This window comes from Xiphophorus hellerii, chromosome 7 (assembly GCF_003331165.1).
Source record: "Xiphophorus hellerii strain 12219 chromosome 7, Xiphophorus_hellerii-4.1, whole genome shotgun sequence".
NCBI classification, from domain to species: domain Eukaryota; kingdom Metazoa; phylum Chordata; class Actinopteri; order Cyprinodontiformes; family Poeciliidae; genus Xiphophorus; species Xiphophorus hellerii.
In genome coordinates this window covers 22,347,630-22,370,498 of record NC_045678.1, presented here as the reverse complement: position 1 = coordinate 22,370,498, position 22,869 = coordinate 22,347,630, and positions in this window count along the sequence as shown.

The window sequence follows — 22,869 nt, the reverse complement described above, 5'->3', positions numbered from 1 at the left end:
TCTCTGAGGATGTTTCCTTGTTTTACCCCTCCAAGGGTTCAGAGAAAACTGTGAGCCTTCCTGATGGTTAATCCTCCCTGTAATGAGGGGGCAAACACACTGAGCCTCACCGGCATGCACACACACTTTTATTCTGCAGTCCTTGGCTAAACCACATTAATTGCAATAAATAATGTCCAATGTAATTTATTGCATGCAGCATGTAATAAAAAAGTAAGTTTTGCTTTTTATACGCTATAAGAATAAATTTTCACTCAGCAATGTTGCGTTTTGCAGTGCTTTCACTTACTGATCAAATACCTCCAGGGTAACTTTATAACCAACTACAAGAAGAAGCTTTGAAAAAAAAAAAAGAAGCTCATCTGACTAATTCATTTATTGTGGTTTTCCTGCAGCAGGTTGACCTTGTGAAGAAACAGACAAGCTATCATAGCTGATGCAGTTTAGGTTCGGTTCCATCAGTATAATAAGTAATACGATCTCGAGTCTGGACTCTACTTTACCTTGTCATCAAACTCTGCAGAAAGTGATTAGATTTCACCCTATAAGCCTCATAATTGTATTTGCTCTGTTGTATGACTGTGTATGGATACAATTGTGAGGTCCAGTGGAGAAACAGTAAGTGCATTCAGCACAATTTCTGCAGCTATAATCAGAAGAGGGAAGTTATGTCCAGCTTACCAGCTGTTATGAAATCCAATGCTGACCATGAGATAAGTGTATGGTACAGTGTAGACGCTCGTGAGTGTGTGCGTGTGTGGCCTTGCATCGATACATTGTAAGGACGACTGCTCCTTACGGGGCCCAAAGCTCAGACCCCATAAGAAGAAGTGGTGCTTTTGGGTTAGTGGTCACTGCTTCTTGACACTAAGTAAAATGTGTGAACATGGAAAAATAAATAAATAAAAAATCATCAGTCAACTTTCTTTGATTAGTGTAAAAAAAAAAAAAAAAAAACTAGTGCAAATATATATTTTTTAATTAAAAACAAAAGAAAAAGATATTTTGGTTTTGTAGTTTTTTCTTTTGAAAATTAAAGAAAACATTGTCTAAAATTCATCCTTTCATATATTGCAGGGTGTCTCTTTACAACAACTAACATCAAGTTATTTTGTGGGAATTGTTGTGATAAGCAATAACAAATTATTGTATTATTTTGAAGTAGAAAGAGAACGATACATTGTTTTTACTATTTTTGTTTTTACAAATAAAAATATTTAGAAAGCATATCATGCAGTCGTTCCCATCTCAGACTTTGAACTGCTCCATTTTGTTGCAGTCACTAATAGACCCTGGTGAAGAAAAGCTTTCCTACAGCACAATGCAGCCATCTTCTTTTGTTTTTGTTTCCTAACCTCTTTTGGAGAAGTCCAATCAGGTCTTTTGATGGCTTTCTTTGAATGTTGGTTTTCTTGCCCCTTTTCTATAAAGTTTAGATGTTTAGCTCAAACTGTAGTGTACTAATAGTTGTTTTTTTCAACAGATTCACACACCTGAGCTGTGGATCTTTCCAGCTCCCCATGTGCTTCTCGGACGTTTCTCTGATTAATTGTTGTCTGTTAGTTTAGGCGAACAGCCATGACTTGGTTATTGCATTTGCACTCTACTCTCTGATGGTGTTTTGTCAGATATTCAAAGCGTGGGGTATTGTTTTGTAATATAAATCTGTTTTAAAGTTGTCCACATCTTTATTCCTGATCTGTGTTCTCTGTTCCTTGGTCTTCATGATAATGTTGTATTCACTATTGTTAACTAACAAATCTTTGAGGTTTTCAAAGAACAGCTGGATTTACTCAAAAATTTAATTACACACAGGGTACTTGCCAATTATCCGACTTCTAAGGGCAATCAGGTTCCCTGAATTTTATTTAGGGGTCAAAGACTAGAACATTCTGGATACAAATACACATTTTTCAGAAGTAAAAAGAATTACAGTAAATTGTACAATGTTATTTGATCCCACATTAAAATTCTGGACTACATTGTCCTGGTCTATCAAATAAATTTTCAATAATACATAGACATTTGAGGTTTTACATGACAAAATGTGAAAACCAACGAATTTATCATCCCACTGAGATGTTTTTCAGTTGGCCTGATATCATTAAAAGACCCACCAATCTGTCTTTATGAAATGCATTACAGTAAAAGCAGAGAAGCTTTTCAATTAGCTAAAATAAGGTATCATTCAAAAGCATGAAACACAGTTTAAAACAAACAACCATAAATAAATTTAGTCTTTTCTCCTCTCTCTCTCTCTTAAGGAAAGATTTACTGTATCTGCTGCTCCAGTCAGAAAGTTTAGCAGCCACTCATAAGTGTCATTGGGTTATAGATTATAGCGGTGTCACCCAGCCCCGCTCTTTACCTCCGGGACTTCATAAAGCTCCTGACTCCTGGCCAGACTCTCATTAGGCCCACACACTCCATACGCTTTATCTGACAGCCCTTGGCAAGCGTTGTAACAAATGTGTGTGTGTCGAACTTCTAGATTTGTGAAGCCAAAGTTTATACTGTACATCACAGCTCACTGACAATGTTGTAAACACACACACTTAGACGCAGCTCTGTTCCTCAGATGATTTAGAGTAGCGAGGACAGCCTTTGTGTGAAACATGTCGATGAGAAACTTAATCTCACCAAACTCTGGCAATTATTTATTTATTGGTGCTCTTTGTTAGGGCAGCAGGGTTCCAGAGAGTATGTGGTGCACACTCTACTGTGGAGAGAAACAGATTAAAAGACTGAGAACCTCATGATTACATAAACTAAAAGAAGAAAATAAAGGTTCAAGGCTACATCATAAAAAGTTTCACAGATTAACTGCCCATTTATTTGTTAGTTTTTTCCTCTCTTTTTCATAATCTGTAAACCCAAACAACAATTTAAAAAAAGATTACATTTTGTTAGGCTATGCTGACCAATGACTATGCTATGTTTAATGCTGCTTTTTTTATTTAATTATATGCAAAAAACTATTATTTGCTTTTCATATTTCGAACCATTTATTTTTATATAAATAGTTTGTCAAGAAAACTGGCATAAGGGTATGAGATCTTTCCAGGCACACGCAGAAAAAGATGCATAATGGCTTGGAAGAAATAAAGTAATCCTGTAGTTTGATTAAAAGTTAATTAAGTTGAATAAGTCTGAATAACATGAATATAAGTAATCACTCAATAACTTTCTGCAAAGCATCTCTGATTAATGATCTGTAATGATTTAAACATGTAATGATTATGTTAATAATTAACAACAAGGAAAAGATGTGATGTATTGTCAATGAATATGAAGTTATAATCATCTGAAATCAATTTAACAACAGGTTGAATGTGTTTACTGAGTTTTAATAGAGAAAGGGAGTTATAGAATATAGAAAAGACGAATGTGCAGTACAGCCCTGAAAACAGGAAATGTCGCAAGCAGTTCTGAACAGATGGCCAAGGAGCACAGGAAGAAAGGAGAAGTACGGGAAATTCCACTGTGGTCGGCAAGCAGGTTGAGAAATGGGGGGACTTTTTCATGAGACACAGCGGCCGTGAAGAAAGTCACGTAGGCCAAACCTTCCCATACACACACATGGTGGAGAGAGGCATAAAAAGGGGCTGAAAAGAGGAACCAGCCGTTCCCAGTCCAGCGGCGCAGAAGAGGAGACAACATACAGGAGCAGATCGAACCACGGACCGCACTTCAGAACTACGGGGGAGCTCCGACTTCACACCGCTAAGAAAGGACTGGGTCCCATCGCCCCATCTCTAGTTCTTTATTTGACAGACGGTCTCGTCTCAACTCAGCACTTAAACTCTGCAGCAAGACTTGGAGGAAGGACAAAGGTCCCACGGGGAGGAAGAACTGGGTCTTGCAAAAGGATTCGGACCCGTTCTACTTTGTTTCCTTTCTAAGGAGGATTTTTCCACACAAGGCAAAGACCTCAACCAAGGATGCAAGAAATTCCTGTTGCCAAAAGATCCACCATCGTCTGGGTATGAGTTGAATCTGCTCATTGAAATTCCATTTCAGAACTTGCGACTTAACTCTTAGGGAAAGGAGACAGAGTAGTATGATTATACATGTAAATTTTATTACACTGTTTTTGATCTATATATGATTGATAATTGATTTGTATGTCGCATATCCCTGCTTAAGCTTGCTTAATAAATTTATACTACAAAATTCTAATGAGGTTGGTGGACATTGGAATTAATAGAGTCATTTAATCTTTGTCCAGTTCTTTTAATCAAGGTAAAACTAATGTACATGATTCCAGTAAATAGGAGGCTTCATAATTTCCTTTGGTGAGAGTAAATAATGACCCTGGGACTTACCTCTAAGTCACTAAACATAATCTAGCCGGTTCCAAGTGCAAGTTATGATTTAGAAAGTGGGCTACCGTTAACAGAAGTGGTTATTGGAATTATGCAGCTGCGAGGGCTACTCAGCTGATTGTTTCTTAACTGTAAAGGGTCATAACTTCTGGATTGGAGGTAGTTAGAGCTAGACGAGTCACTTTCGCTACCAGTTTAAATAGATTATCTCTTGTAGAGTACTTTTAAGGGTAATACCCAGGTCTCAGAGATTTTCCGGACCTGTTAGACGGAGAACTGGTCAGTAGGCAGCCCTGGGGAGTAGTGAGGAGTGGGCAGGGCTGACTATTGCAGGATAACCTACATGGCGCCCAACGTGGGGCGGCGCACAACTGAGTAGGCGGGCCCCAAAGACACCAAGTCAGTGAAAACAGATGTGAGACTCTGAATAGCTCACTTGGGTTGCTAACTCTTAGGGAAGAGAGTTAGTGGTGACTGATAAGGCCATCAGTCACAACCCTCGCAGTAACTGTATAGCATACAGGTGAGGGAAAGCTTCTACTGAGGATAGAATGACCAGATCCAGACAGTGAAGCCAGTAGCCAACACAGCCTGGACCCATCCCTACTCGAAAAGCGCAAAGAGAGGCTTTGGGGGATAGGCGACTCGAAGACAAAGACAACTATGAGTGAGGAAGAAGAAAGAGGGGAACTGAATCCCCTACAGAAGCCAGCAATGGAACAAGAGGCAAGCAACATCGGCCAAGGCGGGAAGATTCGTCAATCCCTTCTTTCCCAATCCACATTGTCACACTTACCGGTAATGTTAATATTACTCGGTGATGGATTAGAATCCTGGATTGAGATAAATAAGAAGATGTTCTTTGAATCTCACTACAATCAGGACACTGCTCTGGACACAATGAAATACTTGATACAGACTCAGATGTACTACTGCTCCCGGCTTAGGAATGGTCACCGACTGGGGGTCGTCAAATGCCCGGTGAAGGTTACCAGGAAGCTGGAGGTTAAAGAATGGCTGGAATGGTTCGCCGAGCTCCTGGAGGGATGGACGGCTGGCGAGTTGCGAATTGTCTACAGCCCCTCTGAAAAGTACGACGGAGTGGTAAAAACCGCTACATTGGCAGCAGGCATCGACGGGATCCTGGTGAACCAGCTCGCTAGGGGGGTGAGTCAGTACAAAGAATGCAAGGAGGCCCTACAGAGGCTCCTGACCTACAAGGAAACCAAGAAAAAGGAGCAGGCCCTCGAAGAGGCAGGGTCGGAGGTGGCCGAGGCTCCGTCCCGATTGCCCAGCAGAGCCACGACACCGACTCACCAGCGGGAGCAACCTTCGAGGGTTCTGATAGACCTGACGGGCGGCAGCGACGACAACGACGGCGGTGACAGCAACGACAGCGACGAGGGTCCCTCAGCTCCACCGGGTCCATCGCGGAACGAGGACATCCCACCTGCACCGGCCAATGAGGACGACCCCGAGGGAGCGCTCGTCGGCGGACTCACAGAGGAGCAGTGGGAGGATGCAGCCAAGGAATGGTCCCCTCAACGGGACCCGGAGCTCGGGTTTCATCCCCGAGTCCACAGCACGGAGAGAAGGTGTCCACTGCCACCTACAGAGACCACAGCGGCCAGCAGTTCCGACGAGGACGGGGAGGAATCGGACGAAGAGCAGCGGGGCCCCGGCCGCCCCAAGAAGAAGACTCAGAAATCGGACACCTGGAGGATGGCCCGAGAACTGGCCGAAATACCACCAGGGACCGGTAGCATAAGGCTGCAATCCGGGCTCATGATTTATCAGTTTATTGGAGGGATATGGGATCTTGAGGGTGATGGACTAATTGTGTTCACCAACGACAGATACAAGATCCACAATAAAAACTTCCGACGCAACCTTAAGAGCCAGGCAGGAAAGTGTTACAAAACAGACTCAAAATTGCTGGAAGCTTCCTCTAGTGCAGCAACTCGAGGAGACATAATAATAATGAAAGGCCATAATCTCCCTTATGGTGCTGTAATCCTAGTCCCGATTGACGTTTACCAAGAAGGAGAGAGTCTGGAGGAATATCGGAAGAAGATGTGGCACGGACTCGAGCGGGGCCTGACGGCAGCCAGCAACGAATGCATGAGAAGAGTAATAGTGAGTGTGCAGGGACTAAGATCACCGGATCTGCCGAGGGACACCGCCAGATCAATTGCGGAGAACGGAGTGGTGAATATAGCCAGAACCAACAGTCATTTCTTTGTGCTCAAAGAAGTGGTGGTGGTGGTTGACCCCCGTCTGCATCGACTCCGCACTGAGCAAGGGGTGAAATTGGCAGCTGAGATGGAGGAGCAATGCCGCATTAGCCATCCATCCCAAGAAATCAAGAAATATCCCTTAAAAATTCCCCAGAGTGAGGTTTCAAACACCACCCAGAAAGGTAAAGCCAAGGCCGTGCAGCCACCCAGGATAAAGATAAAGGAGGCATCTGTTGAACCAGGGTTCTCCGCAGCAAGGTACGTTAAGGAGTTCTCGTTTGAAGAGAGCCGCAGTGAACCGAAAAAACCCAATGTGGGAAGAGTCAAGAATGAGCAGCCGACGGTCCCGAAAGAAGAAGGACCGATGAAACCAGCTAAGATTCGACCGCTGAACTCCCCTGGGAGAGAACCTCTTCGACAACAACAGTATGAGGGCATCAGCGACTCGGAGGACGAAGAGGAGCAACCGGAGATCGAACATCCTGGAGAAGAAGAAGAGGAAAGTGATCACGGCAGTGTCCTCTCCGACCCGAAGCAACCACCGACAGAGCACAAGACACTCCGAACAGGACAGCACCGGGGTAAGAAGAAAGAAATGGAGACCTTTGACATCGAGAAATCTTCTGAAAGACTGGCGAGAGACGTGACCTGGGGTCCAGTGCAGGCTAAGGACGGACGGCGTACGTATGTACCAGAGATCGGCCAAACCGAGTACCAGATCCCGGCAGGATGGGCCAGCAGGTTGGGAGACCGGGTGCAGCTCGAGGTGGAAGCGACAATCGGAGAATGGGCTAACATCCTGATGACACCATCCTGCTCCACCCTGACAGCACACTATTCCCTGACTACCAACTTCAGGAACGCATACATTGGAATTATGTATGATGTGATGCTGCGACGACTGAAGAAAGCCGCCTACAAGTACTCCAGGGAAACTCAACAGCAGCTGGACGAAGTGTCGGCTGATGAAGAGGAACCTCAGGCGACGTCTTCGGAGCCAGGACCGCAGATCCCGGCGAGACAACCAGAGGTGTCAGCTCAGCTACCTGCCACTAATACGGGACAGGACGCTTACGCCGAGCTGAAGAATCTAAGGCTGGTGATCAGGAGTAAAAACGCAGACGAAAACAATGAGGAATATCTGAAAGATGTTTGGCCAACTGTGCTGTCTACCACCAACCACGAGGGAGCCAAAAAGTTGTGGCTGACCAGCGTGACCTCGGACCCGATGGTTGGAACAGATTCAGCGCAGAGCAACTATGAAAGGCTGGTGTTGGAGGACATGGATGATGAAGAGTCCCAGGTGAAGAGAGCCAGAGGACGGCTGGACAAGGGAAGCCGGTTGGAACCGCTGTGGCACACACTTAAGCAGACCGTTTCCCCTGCGAGATATGTGAAGGTACTGCGTGAGGTGACAAAAGGACGCAGAGGAGAGATCGTGTTCGTCAAGTTGCCAGTGAGAAGCACAACAATCGCTCAGATGGATGTAGCAGTGCAAGGATTCGACCTGGAACAGCAGTACTACGAGGACAAAAGGAAGAAGGAGGCTAGCCAATCGGCAAAGCCACCTGGAAGGGTCAACATCAGACAACCATCTAACTTCCAGGGTAGACCGTTCCAGCAAGGAGCACCGCCATCCAACTTCCAGAGCAGACCGTTTCAACAAGGAGCACCGCCATCCAACTTCCGGAACCGGCCGTTCCAGCAGAAACCACCAGGACCACAAGGGAAACCGACCAACCCTCCGGCTTCATCAAACCAGCCAGGAAAAGGTCAGTTCCTGACAGATGAGGAGTATAGGAAATTGAGCCCAGAAGAGAGGACGGCCCTCCGTGAGTCCCGTAAAGCCGGGGCCGGAGGGTCACCAAAGTAATGGCGTCCAGGTCGCGGGTCATTCTAGAAAATGCCTACTGGGAGGGGGACGAAATCTACGCTAAAGTGGAAGGAGTGCCCTACCTGGTGGACACAGGAGCGGAGGTGTCTATGACCCGCAAAGACCTAAAAACAGCAGGACACCTGAAGGTTCAGTTTGCTAATGGAAAAGTAGAAGAAATGCCATATGGGACCTGGAAAGGAGTAGTGTGGGTGAAAGGTCCCTACAATCTCCTCACAGTAAAAGACTTAGACGAACTCAGTAAAAAGAAAGGCACACATCGCCGACTGGAGCGAAGGCTGACAAGCCTGAAAGCAAGATTGGTGAAAGTCGGCCCGACCCAAACAGGATCAGAAAAGCAAGACTGGTACAAACCGGTCGACATACCAACGGTGACAGAACAGAAACTTGAAGAGAGTGACTTCTCCCCGGCTGGGAAAGAGAAGCTGCGTGAGATCATTGTTACGGCGCAGGTGGCACGGTTCAAGAACGATTGTGGAGATTTGGGCCCAAAGTTTGTTCATCACATCGAAGGTGGGGTTCATCCACCTGTTCGGCAGTACCCGTTGAACCCAGGAGCAGTCGAGGAGATGGACAAGATCGTGAAGGAACTGGGTGCCCTAGAGATCATTAGAGAGGAACTCAACCCGATCACCAACAGCCCCATCCAGGCGGTGAAGAAACCTGAATCGGCTGGAGGGGGTTGGAGGCCAGTTATCAACTTCAAGGCCCTGAATCGGAGAACAATAGCAAACCGAGCCAGTCTAATCAATCCACAAGGAGCGCTGAAAACTCTTCGAGTCAAGAAGTTCAAGTCTTGCATCGACCTAGCTAATGGATTTTTCTCCCTACGCCTCGCCAGACAATCGCAAGGTAAAACTGCATTCACCCACAAAGGCAAAAGCTATGTGTGGCAAAGGTTACCCCAGGGCTACAAGAACTCCCCAAATGTGTTCCAGTCAGCAGTGATGGAAGTACTGGGGGACGTAGGAGCAACTGTGTACATTGATGATGTTTTCATTGCTGATGACACAGAAGAAGAACACTTAGAAAGGCTACAAAAAGTAGTTGAAAACCTCACCAAGGCAGGGTTGAAGCTAAACCTCAAGAAATGTCAATTTGGACAGTTCCAAGTGAACTATCTGGGTTTCCAAGTCACGTCGGACTTGGGACTCTCTGATGGGTACAGAGAAAAGCTGACGAACATTCAACCACCTCAGTCAGAAAATGACTTACAGAAAATATTGGGACTGTGCAACTATGTCAGAGACCATGTGCCCAACTATCAGAAATATGCCAAACCCCTGTACCACTGCCTGAGGAAGAGTGAGGACGATGAGAAAGACGGAAAAAGACCCTGGGTTTGGACAGCAGCCAATCAACAGAACCTAGAGGAACTGAGAAAGGCCATTCAAGCAGCCGTGAGACTGGAGCCAAGAAGTTTATCAGAAAGACTAGTGGCAGAGATCAGCTGCGAGAATGACGATGCCATGATCAAAGTGAGTAATGAAAATGGAGGCTTGGTTACCCTGTGGAGCTACACCCTAACTTCTGTTGAGAAGAAATACCCGCAGGAAGAGAAAGAGCTAGCGGTGTTAGCTCGCTATTGGGGCGTGCTGAAGGATTTAGCACAAGGACAACCAGTTAAAGTCATCACACAAAGTCAAGTTCACAAGTACCTAAGAAAAGGGACTGTGGAAAGTACTAAAGCAACCAATACTCGGTGGGGAAGATGGGAGGACATCCTGCTGGACCCGGAGCTTGAAATTGGGCCAGCGCAACCCACCAGTAAGAAAAAACCACAAGAAACACCTGAGAAGCCAGGACAACCGGAATGGACAATCTACACCGATGGATCCAGAAAGGGGTCCGACCAGTCAGCATACTGGGGATTTATTCTGAAGCAGGATGGCAAAGAGAAATGCCGTCAGAAAGGAAAGGCCCCCGGTAGTGCTCAAGCCGGAGAAGTGACGGCAGTACTGGAAGGATTGCTGGAGCTGGTAAAAAGGAAAATCAAAAGTGCCAGGTTAGTAACCGATAGTTACTACTGTGCTCAGGCCCTTAGAGAGGACTTGGCCATTTGGGAAGAAAATGGTTTCGAGACAGCAAAGGGCAAGCCAGTGGCACACAAAGACTTGTGGAAAAAGATTGCTGAGCTAAAACTGCAGTTGGAAATAGATGTTGAGCATCAAAGAGCACACACGCATGAGGGAGCTCATTGGCGTGGGAATGATGAAGTGGACTGTTATGTCCAACAAAGAAAGATCGTCTTTGTCGGTACCGAGAAGTGGGACAGTACTCCCAGAGGACGGGAGGTCCCAGAGGAATACGTGGTCGAGGTCGTGCGGAGCGTGCATGAGGCCCTTGGACATGCAGGCGTGCGACCTACCCGTAAGGAACTGGAGGAGCAAGATCTTTGGATCCCAGTAAAACAAGTCCAACGCGTGCTAAGGGACTGTGAAGTGTGTGGTCAATACAACGCAGGTCGCCGAGGGCAGCGGATGGATGGGTTGTCCATCAAAAGCACGGTCCCCTGGGGCTCAGTCTGCATGGATGTTGCAGGTCCCATGGGGATAACAGGAAGGAGAGGTGAGAAGTACCTCTTAGTGCTGGTGGATTCTATGTCGGGGTTTGTAACTACAAAAGCAGCCAGAAAAGCAAACGGCAATAGCGTTGTCGGCATGCTGGAACAAGTATGCAGTGCCCTGGGAATCCCGAAAGAGCTGCGTACGGACAATGGAACTCATTTCCGTAATTCACAGGTTGACCAGTGGTGTCAGAAGTATGGAGTAATGCGAGTTTACTCGCCACCCTACACCCCACAAGCTAACGGAGTGGTGGAACGAGCCATTGGGTTAGTGAAAAGCTGGATAGCTAAAAATGCTAACACCAACAGCTGGAGCACCCAAGCGGTGGAAATAGGGCAGGCCCTGAATGACAGAAGCAGAGCCGAAAGACCCGCCCCTGCGATGGAACTCAACCAACGGCCGTTCACCACGAAGGAAGTGGGGCGGGGCTCCAGCGACAAAAAGGAGAAGCTGACGCCCAGAGTGCCATTCCGAGAGGGACAGCGCGTGTGGGTCAAAGCAAGAGAGCAACCTGTGCATGCAGCAGTGAAACCCAAGTTTGACACAACTGACATCGTCAAGCGAGTACTGGACAGGAACACAGTATTGCTGGAAAGAAAAGGGATCCAAGGAGTTGAGCAGCTCAAGCCAGTTCCTGACTAAAGCGAAACAGAAGCCGGTGAAATGGCCAGTGAATCATGTACCATTCCACCCTATCTCGGACTGGCCACCGTGAAAGGGGTGGTTGTAATTAGAAGAACACCTTCAGGGATTTGGGCAGGACGAGCCCTGAAGAAATTGGATTGGGCTAAAAATGGAGTCCTGTCGGAGGAGAGGGAGATGCTGGTTTGGGGGAAAGCTAAAAGCGGCTGTCCGGTCTGTTTAACGGACCACCATCTCCCCATTATCTGGGAAGGACCAGGCCGTGAGAAGCCAAGGCACCAGGGGGCTACCGCAGAGATGCTACAACACCTTCGCGTCTCCCCGGTCACGGTGTTGAACAATACAATCTGTGGGAACTGCCGAGTGGGTTACCTGCCCCGGCTTAAGTTGGAAACCCAATGGGGGTGGCTCAAGGAAGAACCAAGAACTTGTTATTGCACGTGGGATGGAAATGAGCTACACCACTGTCCTGTGTGCGAGGAACAGTTAAGGAGCGGAGAGGTAACACTGACAGGCGAAGCTGAAGGGTGGCAAGTGGCAAGGTTCTACAGCTCGCTGCGGTATTACAGAACCTACGGGCGAGTGCAATCGAACTATGGGAGCCCCATACCGATAATATTACCAGGACCTTCCGCTCCTCCGAACACTCCAGAAGAACTGGACCCATGGGTGTGGAGGAGGGAAGAAGGACCGCATGATGTCCTGTGGGATTCTGTTCAAGCCGCCTGGCCGTATGACGCTGCTAGAGCTTCCCTGTCATTTCCACCATTGAATGCCAACCACTCTCCTGTGGTCTTCCGGGTACATCGGCCTCATGCATACCAACCATCAGCCGAGGAGCTCAGTGCACTCCCAGATGACGCCCGAGAGCAAGCCGTTAGTGGTGGGTGGACAGGCCCCTGGGAACTGACCACCTGGGCACATCTGATTTTGGAGGTCATCAATGACTGCACAATACCAATAGTAGATCTGCCGGATGTACCAAGGGAAGATGGGGTGCGCAGCTCAGATATGTATTACTACACCACTGAGGTGGACGGATGGGGCAGCAATGCGGTAAGACCAAAGGAGAAGTCTTGCCTGTACTGGGTGACAGCGGAATCCCAGTTTCGGGATGGAGTTTTGCAACACCCGGGAGGCGTGGCTCACAGGGCGGGCACGCCCTCTGATCCTAGTACCTCCTGTCACGTCCAGCTGTCAGTGCGCATGATCACCGTCCCCTATAAAGGGATCTACTCAGTCGGAGCAGCCATCAAAGTGGTACCAGACGAGCAGACTTACGCCACCGTGTCCAGTACGGAGCCGGAGCCCCCCAAGAAGAAACCCAAAACTCACGCCTGGCAGAAGCTCGCCTTAGCATTTCCATGGAGAAAGACAAACCAAAACTGATGGACGCACCGGAAGGAGAAAAACGAGTCGTCAAGTCTAAAGGTCAGCAAAAAACCAAAAAGCGAAAGGGGAGACAGTGTTTTGTGACTAGATTGTTCAAAGTGGGGGTTGGAGTCTCATCGGGACTATCAGACAGAGGCCCGTTTTTAAGACTCCCTACCACCTCCATTCTACTCGATATGCCAAGAGAAGATTTCACTGTTTCCAATCCGCTTACCGAGGCCTATTTTCTCAAATATCTCATATATCTCCGACCCACCAATTTCCAAAACACAAAACAGGTGGAGGAAAGTGAAGAATACACGACGTCCCCTCCCACGAAGCCACATATATTTATCCCTACCGCACCGCCTGCTTGGCAAGGAAGAGGATCTGAAAACACGGTTAATTTTGCATCAATCTCCCCTATGTGTCCAAGATCTCTACCATGGACTTTTAATACAGTGTATTTCAGGGTACGGGGGATCGAGCTGCGGGTTAGGTGGGGTCCCCATTATCTTGAACCACTGCAAGGACTGTATTGTGAAATTACAGTTAATGACATGATCATTTGGACCACATCACCAAGCATGGCGAAAACCATAATACAGAGGGAAACGAATCCAGAATGTTATATATTTAATAACACCAAGCTTCCATTGAAATTGGAAATTGACAGGGTCTATCCCAATCCACCACACCAGAGGATTTATACTCCGTCATCCTGGGGGTACCGCACCAGGCTAACTCTGCATGGACAATCATTGTACACCTACATCTCAGTGCCTGCCCCAATAGGGTACAAACACGAATCCTGGTATGACCAGGCGCTGAAGACTGGCACCGCCCAAGGCCCATTTCCTCGGCCGGACTACTGGAGGGTGTTCCACTGGAAGTGGGTGTGGAGGGGGTTGGAGCCTGATTTACCCTACCCCTCTCCCATATTTACAGCCCTGCAGCAGAGAAGGGCCACCAGACGGGTAGGAAAGAACCCTGCCAACCAAGGCCACCTCAAGGCTTTGAGGAAAGTCTGCGCAAAGCCTGATACATCAGACCCCAGAGAGGCACTAATCTGGCCAGGATGGACGCTATCGGCTTGAAGCGCCGACCTACAGACCCGGAGTTGCTGGATGTTACATCGGAATCAGACAACTCTACTGACACTGACGACGACTCGGAAACCTCTAACGAACCTTTGCTACGGAAAACGACTACGATAAACGGAAAGTCCCTATGCCTGAAAGGGCTGCTAACGCTTCTTGCCCTGCTGTTTGCTGCTGCTGTTCTTGCTACTATCTTCTACTTCATCGGAGTTGGACCGTGGTATCTTACGCATACAAGAGTCACCTACGGACATTCCAAGTACGCCAACTTCAATTGTTGGAACACAAACACCACGGCTATTTTTGTACCATGGGACAACGAAACTTCTGTCCAGAACCGAACCGGACTGTTCGCCAAAGACAACGGAAAAAAGTACGTGGAACGCCGAGCTTTCGGATTGAACGACTCCACTCTGGACGACCTCTTGAATCGCACCTGGGAGATCTACAACTATGACTTCCTCGACACCGGAGTGCTCTGCTGGATACGGGTTCTGCAAAACAAAGAACGACGAACCGTCAGATGCAACTGGATTCACCCGGACCGAGGTATGCCAGAATGGCATTGCAACATGGCTTGTCGATCGCTGCTATTGTTGCCAAGTCAAGGGTACTGGGATACCGAAGTAGTATACCCAGCCCCACACAGGTCCTCAGGCTGTCGAGCCTGGCTTCCCCGAGAGGAGTTTTGGGGAGATTATCACCTGAATTGCAGGGTGGATGACACCATCCCAACTGCACCACCGGGGAACTGGACCTTCCGAAATGCCTCCCGAGGTAATCTTCCAGTCAATGCAACAATTTCGCCTACATCAGCCAATTTGACTAACATGACGGCTTTCCTGATCAGACAAGGACCTAGACGGTTTATGTATGACAACGAGCAACAGCACTGCTACAACCACCACTTTCGTTGGTTAAATCCTTGCCTCTGGAACAAGTTTGTGAAATGTGTAGGACAGAACTATATAGTATCAGCCATAGAAGAATACTGGGCTGATTTTTGGCACTCTACACGTCCACACCGTACAGAAATTGAACCCTGGCTGAACAACACGTTCCCGTGGACATACATAGCCAAAGACCAAACGTTCTTTATGGGAGACTTCCCAGAGGGGACAGTTCGTTCTCACACTGGATTAACGGATCTATACATTGCCAACTTGCGTACGCAGCGCCTTCCGACTCCTGATGACCTTCTCACCGTTCCTAAAACGGACTTTGCAAAAATTGACAAGTGTGTTGCACACAGAATTTTCGAGAGCCTAAATGACACCTGCTGGAAGAAAACCCTCTCATCGCCACGGTGCGACCTCTGGCAGGTCGGCAACGCTTTGCACTCTACCTGGAGGTATAACTGCCCTGATCCTGATAAAGCTCCTACGGCCAAATGGGCCCTACGAGCCTGGTACGAGGATTACTATCGAAAATGGGACTACGAGTGGTGGGGACTCCAACAACATGAGTTTGAAGCCTGGGTTACACCATGCCTTACAGAATCAACAAACTATTGGGTACAGTACCAGTACATCGCTACGGTCTACTCTAAGGAACGCATGATTTGGCCTGGGATTTTTTGGAGACCGGCCAGTTACGTTAGCCCAAGACCTTGGCGCATGACTTGTAAAAACAACACCAGAAATATCCTTGAATGTGTAATAGGATTGGCCAGACGACCCTGCGGAGAGCTCCAAGGTTGGGAAAGCTACTGCAACGACCATTATGCAGACGAGTATGACACTCACTCTTCTGAGGTTACTTGGCGAAAGTTCAATGGAACATGGCGAAGGGCGATAGTGAGCGGACGGACCTGCACCGATGCAATTCTAGGATATCATCTCCAGAAGCGCAAGAGTATACTTGGTCTTCCTGTTCCGTTCATCCCTGACTCCCTTATAGCCATCGCAGAAGGACATGCTTTCCGTAAAAGTCTGTGTAATGGCCACATAGATTCAGGATTTGACTGGGTAGGACCTAACCTTTTGTATTCCAATCTCACCTGCTCAACCACTACAGAGAATTGGCAAAAATGTGGCGAAGGCCCTGATCAACATGATTGTTACTGGTACGAGACTATGGGGGCAACATTGGTGGCCGCCATTTCTGAGGTTGCGGAAGAAGTTGCTCATGTGGTGGAAGAGGGCCTCAACATTGTTGAACAATGGTTGATGAGTGCTTTGAGTCTGCTGTGGCCATACCTCTTGGGCCTCCTGGGCGTCGCTGTCGCGTTGATCATCGGTAAAATCGTCCTGGAGGCGTGGCTAAAAGCACTGTGTCGTTGTAAAAAGAGGAACTACCAGCCCCTCCCCCCGAAGGAGGAGCCTACTTCTGCATAAGAGAGAACTGCCGTGTGCCTGCGAGCCATTCAACCTTCACCGCAGCTGCCGAGAAGACCTGATCCAGAGCAACCATCATCGGACATCATGGAAACCAACTCTTCATCCAACTCTTCAACCAACTCGTCGAATCCTAACTCACTTTTTGCACCAATTCAAGTGAGTACCCTTGAGCATTTTGGGATTACCCTGGCCTGGGTAGTCTTCTGCCACACCGGTCCTTGGCCTAAGGAACACCCTATGAGGATCTTCGTCGCGCTACAAGGATATGCCAAGCTGATCCTCCGTCCCGTCGTTCTCCACAAATGGGGGTTGGCTTCATCCCTTTTTGCTTGTTACTTGATGGGCCGTACCCGCATTAATTGGCGCAGGGGCGTTGTGGTTTGCCTATGGCTCATCACCGACACCATAGCCCTGATATTGGAATTGGTCCTTGGGGGCATACAAGCCACACGAGCCGCCCCATTTAAGATCCTCACAGCTATTCTAGAAGGGCTATTCGCAGTATCTATCCTCATCTATTTAGCGCGCCAGGCCTTGTCTATCAAGGGTCGGGGAAGGCGAATTTGGATGCAAAAATGGATAATTCTGGCTCTTTGGGCAACGGTTTGGGGGATCCTGGTGGTCCTCTACTGGCTCCGTGAGACCTCGGACCTAGCCATTGTTGTATGGCTGATGACCTACGCGGCGATATTCCATGATTCAGCTCATGTCTATGATCGAGGTGAACCCGCTCCGGATCATGACCCTCCGGCTCCTGTGATTAATTCACCTTGGCTCGCAAAACAAGCCGGCACACGGGCTTAAACCAGCCTACTCTCTCAGCTTTCGCTTTTGCATTTTCGTCGTTGTAAGTGAATGTAGTTAATCAATAACCACTGATCATGAAGTTACCTGGGTTACTGTTTCTCCTCAGGCATCAACCTGCTGTGTGGGATGTGGGATCACTGCAGAATCTTATGGATTCATTTGGGTTGCATCGTCTTCCCGCTGGTGTCACAAATGCGTAGGCGCCAATTTTAGCAATGTAACGGCAATCCTCTGCGCCACAGGGCTGGAGGATTTGCCCTACATAGCGGATTCCACCTCTAGATCCCTGGAACGGGTGCACAAAATCGTGTGGACCTCTGCGTTTGGCCTAGACGACGACGACTTCACAACATCTCCGTTGTATACGGGACTACGGCTGCCCGTGATTCATAAGTTATGGGAACACCAAATTACTCGGCAATGCCTCCCAACTTTACATCTGTTGGATGGCCGAGTTGTGGCGGTGGGCGACTACCTTCCGCCTACACGTCCCGGGTCTCCGGATTTGTTTATCGACGTCGGATGCCAAGCCGGCAGTGCAACTAACGAGAGAGGTACCCAAACTGAGAACCTCAGTTCATCTCCCCAAGCATGCCAGACTGAGGACATCCTTTCCCCTTCATCTCCATCACCAAGTGATATGGATTTCCAGAATCTGCTGGCAGAATTGGAAGGCTACTGCAACAACCCGTCCGCGCTGCCAGACTTTGGCATGGACTTGCCTTCGCCTCTGCAGCCTCCGCTGGAGCGTTCCACCCTTTCCGTCTCAGGTGAAACTACCCTTGACGACGATTTGGGTGCAGAACACTGGCTTTCTCCGCCATCCAATCTGTCGGAGTATGAGGTCGTGGATTCCTGGACACCTTCATCGTCTCCGGTTACCTGCTATGAGCGGGACATCCTCACTGCCACTTGTGGTGATGGACTTGATCTCTTTTGACTTTGGACTCTGTGTTTTCTGCGCAGCACCGTCCGATCTCATGGAGGGGGTGTCAAGAAAACTGGCATAAGGGTATGAGATCTTTCCAGGCACACGCAGAAAAAGATGCATAATGGCTTGGAAGAAATAAAGTAATCCTGTAGTTTGATTAAAAGTTAATTAAGTTGAATAAGTCTGAATAACATGAATATAAGTAATCACTCAATAACTTTCTGCAAAGCATCTCTGATTAATGATCTGTAATGATTTAAACATGTAATGATTATGTTAATAATTAACAACAAGGAAAAGATGTGATGTATTGTCAATGAATATGAAGTTATAATCATCTGAAATCAATTTAACAACAGGTTGAATGTGTTTACTGAGTTTTAATAGAGAAAGGGAGTTATAGAATATAGAAAAGACGAATGTGCAGTACAGCCCTGAAAACAGGAAATGTCGCAAGCAGTTCTGAACAGATGGCCAAGGAGCACAGGAAGAAAGGAGAAGTACGGGAAATTCCACTGTGGTCGGCAAGCAGGTTGAGAAATGGGGGGACTTTTTCATGAGACACAGCGGCCGTGAAGAAAGTCACGTAGGCCAAACCTTCCCATACACACACATGGTGGAGAGAGGCATAAAAAGGGGCTGAAAAGAGGAACCAGCCGTTCCCAGTCCAGCGGCGCAGAAGAGGAGACAACATACAGGAGCAGATCGAACCACGGACCGCACTTCAGAACTACGGGGGAGCTCCGACTTCACACCGCTAAGAAAGGACTGGGTCCCATCGCCCCATCTCTAGTTCTTTATTTGACAGACGGTCTCGTCTCAACTCAGCACTTAAACTCTGCAGCAAGACTTGGAGGAAGGACAAAGGTCCCACGGGGAGGAAGAACTGGGTCTTGCAAAAGGATTCGGACCCGTTCTACTTTGTTTCCTTTCTAAGGAGGATTTTTCCACACAAGGCAAAGACCTCAACCAAGGATGCAAGAAATTCCTGTTGCCAAAAGATCCACCATCGTCTGGGTATGAGTTGAATCTGCTCATTGAAATTCCATTTCAGAACTTGCGACTTAACTCTTAGGGAAAGGAGACAGAGTAGTATGATTATACATGTAAATTTTATTACACTGTTTTTGATCTATATATGATTGATAATTGATTTGTATGTCGCATATCCCTGCTTAAGCTTGCTTAATAAATTTATACTACAAAATTCTAATGAGGTTGGTGGACATTGGAATTAATAGAGTCATTTAATCTTTGTCCAGTTCTTTTAATCAAGGTAAAACTAATGTACATGATTCCAGTAAATAGGAGGCTTCATAATTTCCTTTGGTGAGAGTAAATAATGACCCTGGGACTTACCTCTAAGTCACTAAACATAATCTAGCCGGTTCCAAGTGCAAGTTATGATTTAGAAAGTGGGCTACCGTTAACAGAAGTGGTTATTGGAATTATGCAGCTGCGAGGGCTACTCAGCTGATTGTTTCTTAACTGTAAAGGGTCATAACTTCTGGATTGGAGGTAGTTAGAGCTAGACGAGTCACTTTCGCTACCAGTTTAAATAGATTATCTCTTGTAGAGTACTTTTAAGGGTAATACCCAGGTCTCAGAGATTTTCCGGACCTGTTAGACGGAGAACTGGTCAGTAGGCAGCCCTGGGGAGTAGTGAGGAGTGGGCAGGGCTGACTATTGCAGGATAACCTACAAGTTGAAAGTTGTGTGCTCACTGCAAGTGCAATGCCTTACAAAGGTTTCATGCCCAAAAATGTTTTATTTCACATTTTGTCTCATAGTTTTATGAGCACAAATCAGAAAAAAAATTGCTGTTTATATTTATTTATCCCCCTTTTCTCTTGTCAGGTAAAATCCAGCCTCTCGTACCCAGTCGTTAATTGTTGGCCGTGACATATGTAACGCGCCAGTTCAACGCTATGATGCTTACTGGGAATTGCCTGTGCTGTAAACAACAGTCCCTCACTGTGAAGAGAAAAGTGCCGATGTGAACCAGACGGCTGTTAAATTTGATTCAATATTTGGAAGCGTGACGTATTAAAAATGTGGAATATTTTAACAGTGTAATTTTGTAAAAACAAATAGCATTTTTACATGTGTCGTACTAAAAGTATAATTTCCTAAGTCATTTGGATTATTTATTTATTTATTTAGCTACTCTATCTTTCAATATGCATGCTGTAATTAGGAAGGTTTAATATGCAAGTATAACCAGCTCAGCTTTTGAGTACAACTTTTGTGAAGTGCCTCAAGATGGCATTTGTTGTGGATTGTTACAATATAACAAAGTTTAAATAAATGGATGATTTTTGTGTTCTTTAGTCAGATAAAAATCCAATAAAACAAATTAAATTTAGTGATTGTAATGCGATAAAATGCGGAAAGTTACAAGAGCTGTGAATACTTTCACAAGGCACTGCAGTGCTGCAGTGAATAAAGCACGTTTCTCTACTCTATAATAATTATGATGTCCAGCCACTAAAAACAAACAAAACAGCCTAAAGAAAAGCTGAAGAGCCTCACTAGTGTGATGAAAAACTCATACAAACTGTCTGTTTGTATGAGTATGAATCTTTATGTTACTCCAAACAGCCTGCTTTTTGATTTTTTTATTCAAACATGCACCGAAAACCTTGAAAAATAGGTCATGTGAGAATATTCACACAAGAAACCAAAACATTTCCCAAATAAATCTGTCTGTGCTGACTCTTACAGAATATCCCTTTAATTTGCCAATTATATCTGAATTTATACAGAAGCTGTTCTCCCACCACGCTTGACAGAACGGCTGTCAGTGAGAAGGCAATGCCATTCATTTTCACTTTTCTTACCACATCCTATTTTTCACTGTCTGTGAACAACCTCTTGAGTCAATTTAAATAGAGTGTATTTAGAGGAGATAGTGGGCTTCACCCTGAAAATGACTACTGACACTTAACAGACATAAGGTCTATGCTGGGAATGGAAGTGGAAAAAAAAGAGGCTAATCATGAATAAATTTCCTTCCTCATCCACATGGTCATGATATTCTATTTACAACCCATCTCTTTGGGTCTTTATATCAAGTTAATGAGATTTCAAATAAATGTGAATGGAGCTGCATTTAAATTGCTATTCAATCTGGAGGCATGGAACTGGAAACAGGAAGGATTCCACCAAATGACAGAGGCGCTATAACTAATGTATTCACTGACTTGGGCAGGTCTGAAAAATGCAATGAATGGTTGATAACTATTTGTGAATTTTAGACTTTTAATCTGATGAAAATGTGGAGTAAAAAAAGACAAAGGAAAGGATGTGAGCTAAAGGAGATGAATCATTTTTGAAAGTGATAATTACATGTTTTTCCATCATTCTGTCACATGAAAGTATAGGAAGGGTTCAAACAGTTTTGACAAGTTTCTATATTTAAACATACAACAAATTAAAACATTAATAAAATATTTTAGATGAGTAAGCAGCGACAAATAGCGCCATGTCTTTAACATTTGCTGTCCTTCAGCTCTCAAGAAAGTTCAGAGGATTTAGTCTAAATTAATTAAATAAATACCAAAGATGTATTTTGGAATTCAGCATTTTCACTGAATTATATTCAAATATTGACGTTTGTTGATTTTTTCTTTGGTTTGCTGTTTTTCTTTACTTTTATTGTCATTCATTCCCTATAAACCTGATCACTTATAAATTTGAAAAAAGGTAATTCCATTAAAAAATAAATGGATGTGGACATTTTATCTTACAATGAATCATTTACAATCAAACGTTAGATTATATATGTATAAATTAGCACCAATAATTTACCACATAGCAAGAGATTACATTTTCATCGCTTAACAGATTAAAGGAAAACATTCAGTTTTAAAATATTGTTGATAATATCAAACTCTGTTGCTCTGAGCCAAGAATGGAAAGTTTTAATTAAAGAAATAGTTTTAAGATAAAAGCAGAATATTGTAAAGGAGAACATCTGTCAATGGGTTGTTTGTGCTGCAACCCAGTTTTATCTTGTTTCTCTGGGTTAAAATAACTGATTTGGTGGATCTGGATATACATGGCTGAAATTCTTTCATTCCATGTTATAAACATGTCAAGATTGAAAAGATATTAAAGATAGTATTCTAGATAAAAAAGCAGCAGACAAAAACACCCCACCTGCATTTACACACACACCCCCACACGCAGTCCCAGTTTGACATCTCTATTAGCAGAAAGAATGAGATGACAGGATGAATGAATGGCAATGAGCATGAGAGGACGTCAGAAAAAGACACAGTGTGAGGAAGATGTGAATGAGAGGCAGTGGAAGACACAGTAAAAGACAGGGATCAACTGTTTGTGGGGAAACCAGGGGCCAGGAGCCTTAAGCAAGGGTCCCTGGGGACCTGCCAAATGCTGACAGTCTTCTCCATGACACCCCATTATATTCCAATGGAACTGTAAGAAGGGGGAAGGGAGGAAATAGTTTTTGTTCTGAGTTTTGTTGAGAATTTTGACAGGATTGTGTGTGGCAGGTTGTTTGTTTTGTACCCCATGCCTCTAAGTTTGATTTAACTATCAGAACAACCATGTCAGGATTATACATTTTAATTGCTTATATAGCAAGAATGACATGACTTGTTCTGCAGTACAAAAAAGCTTTTTCAATAA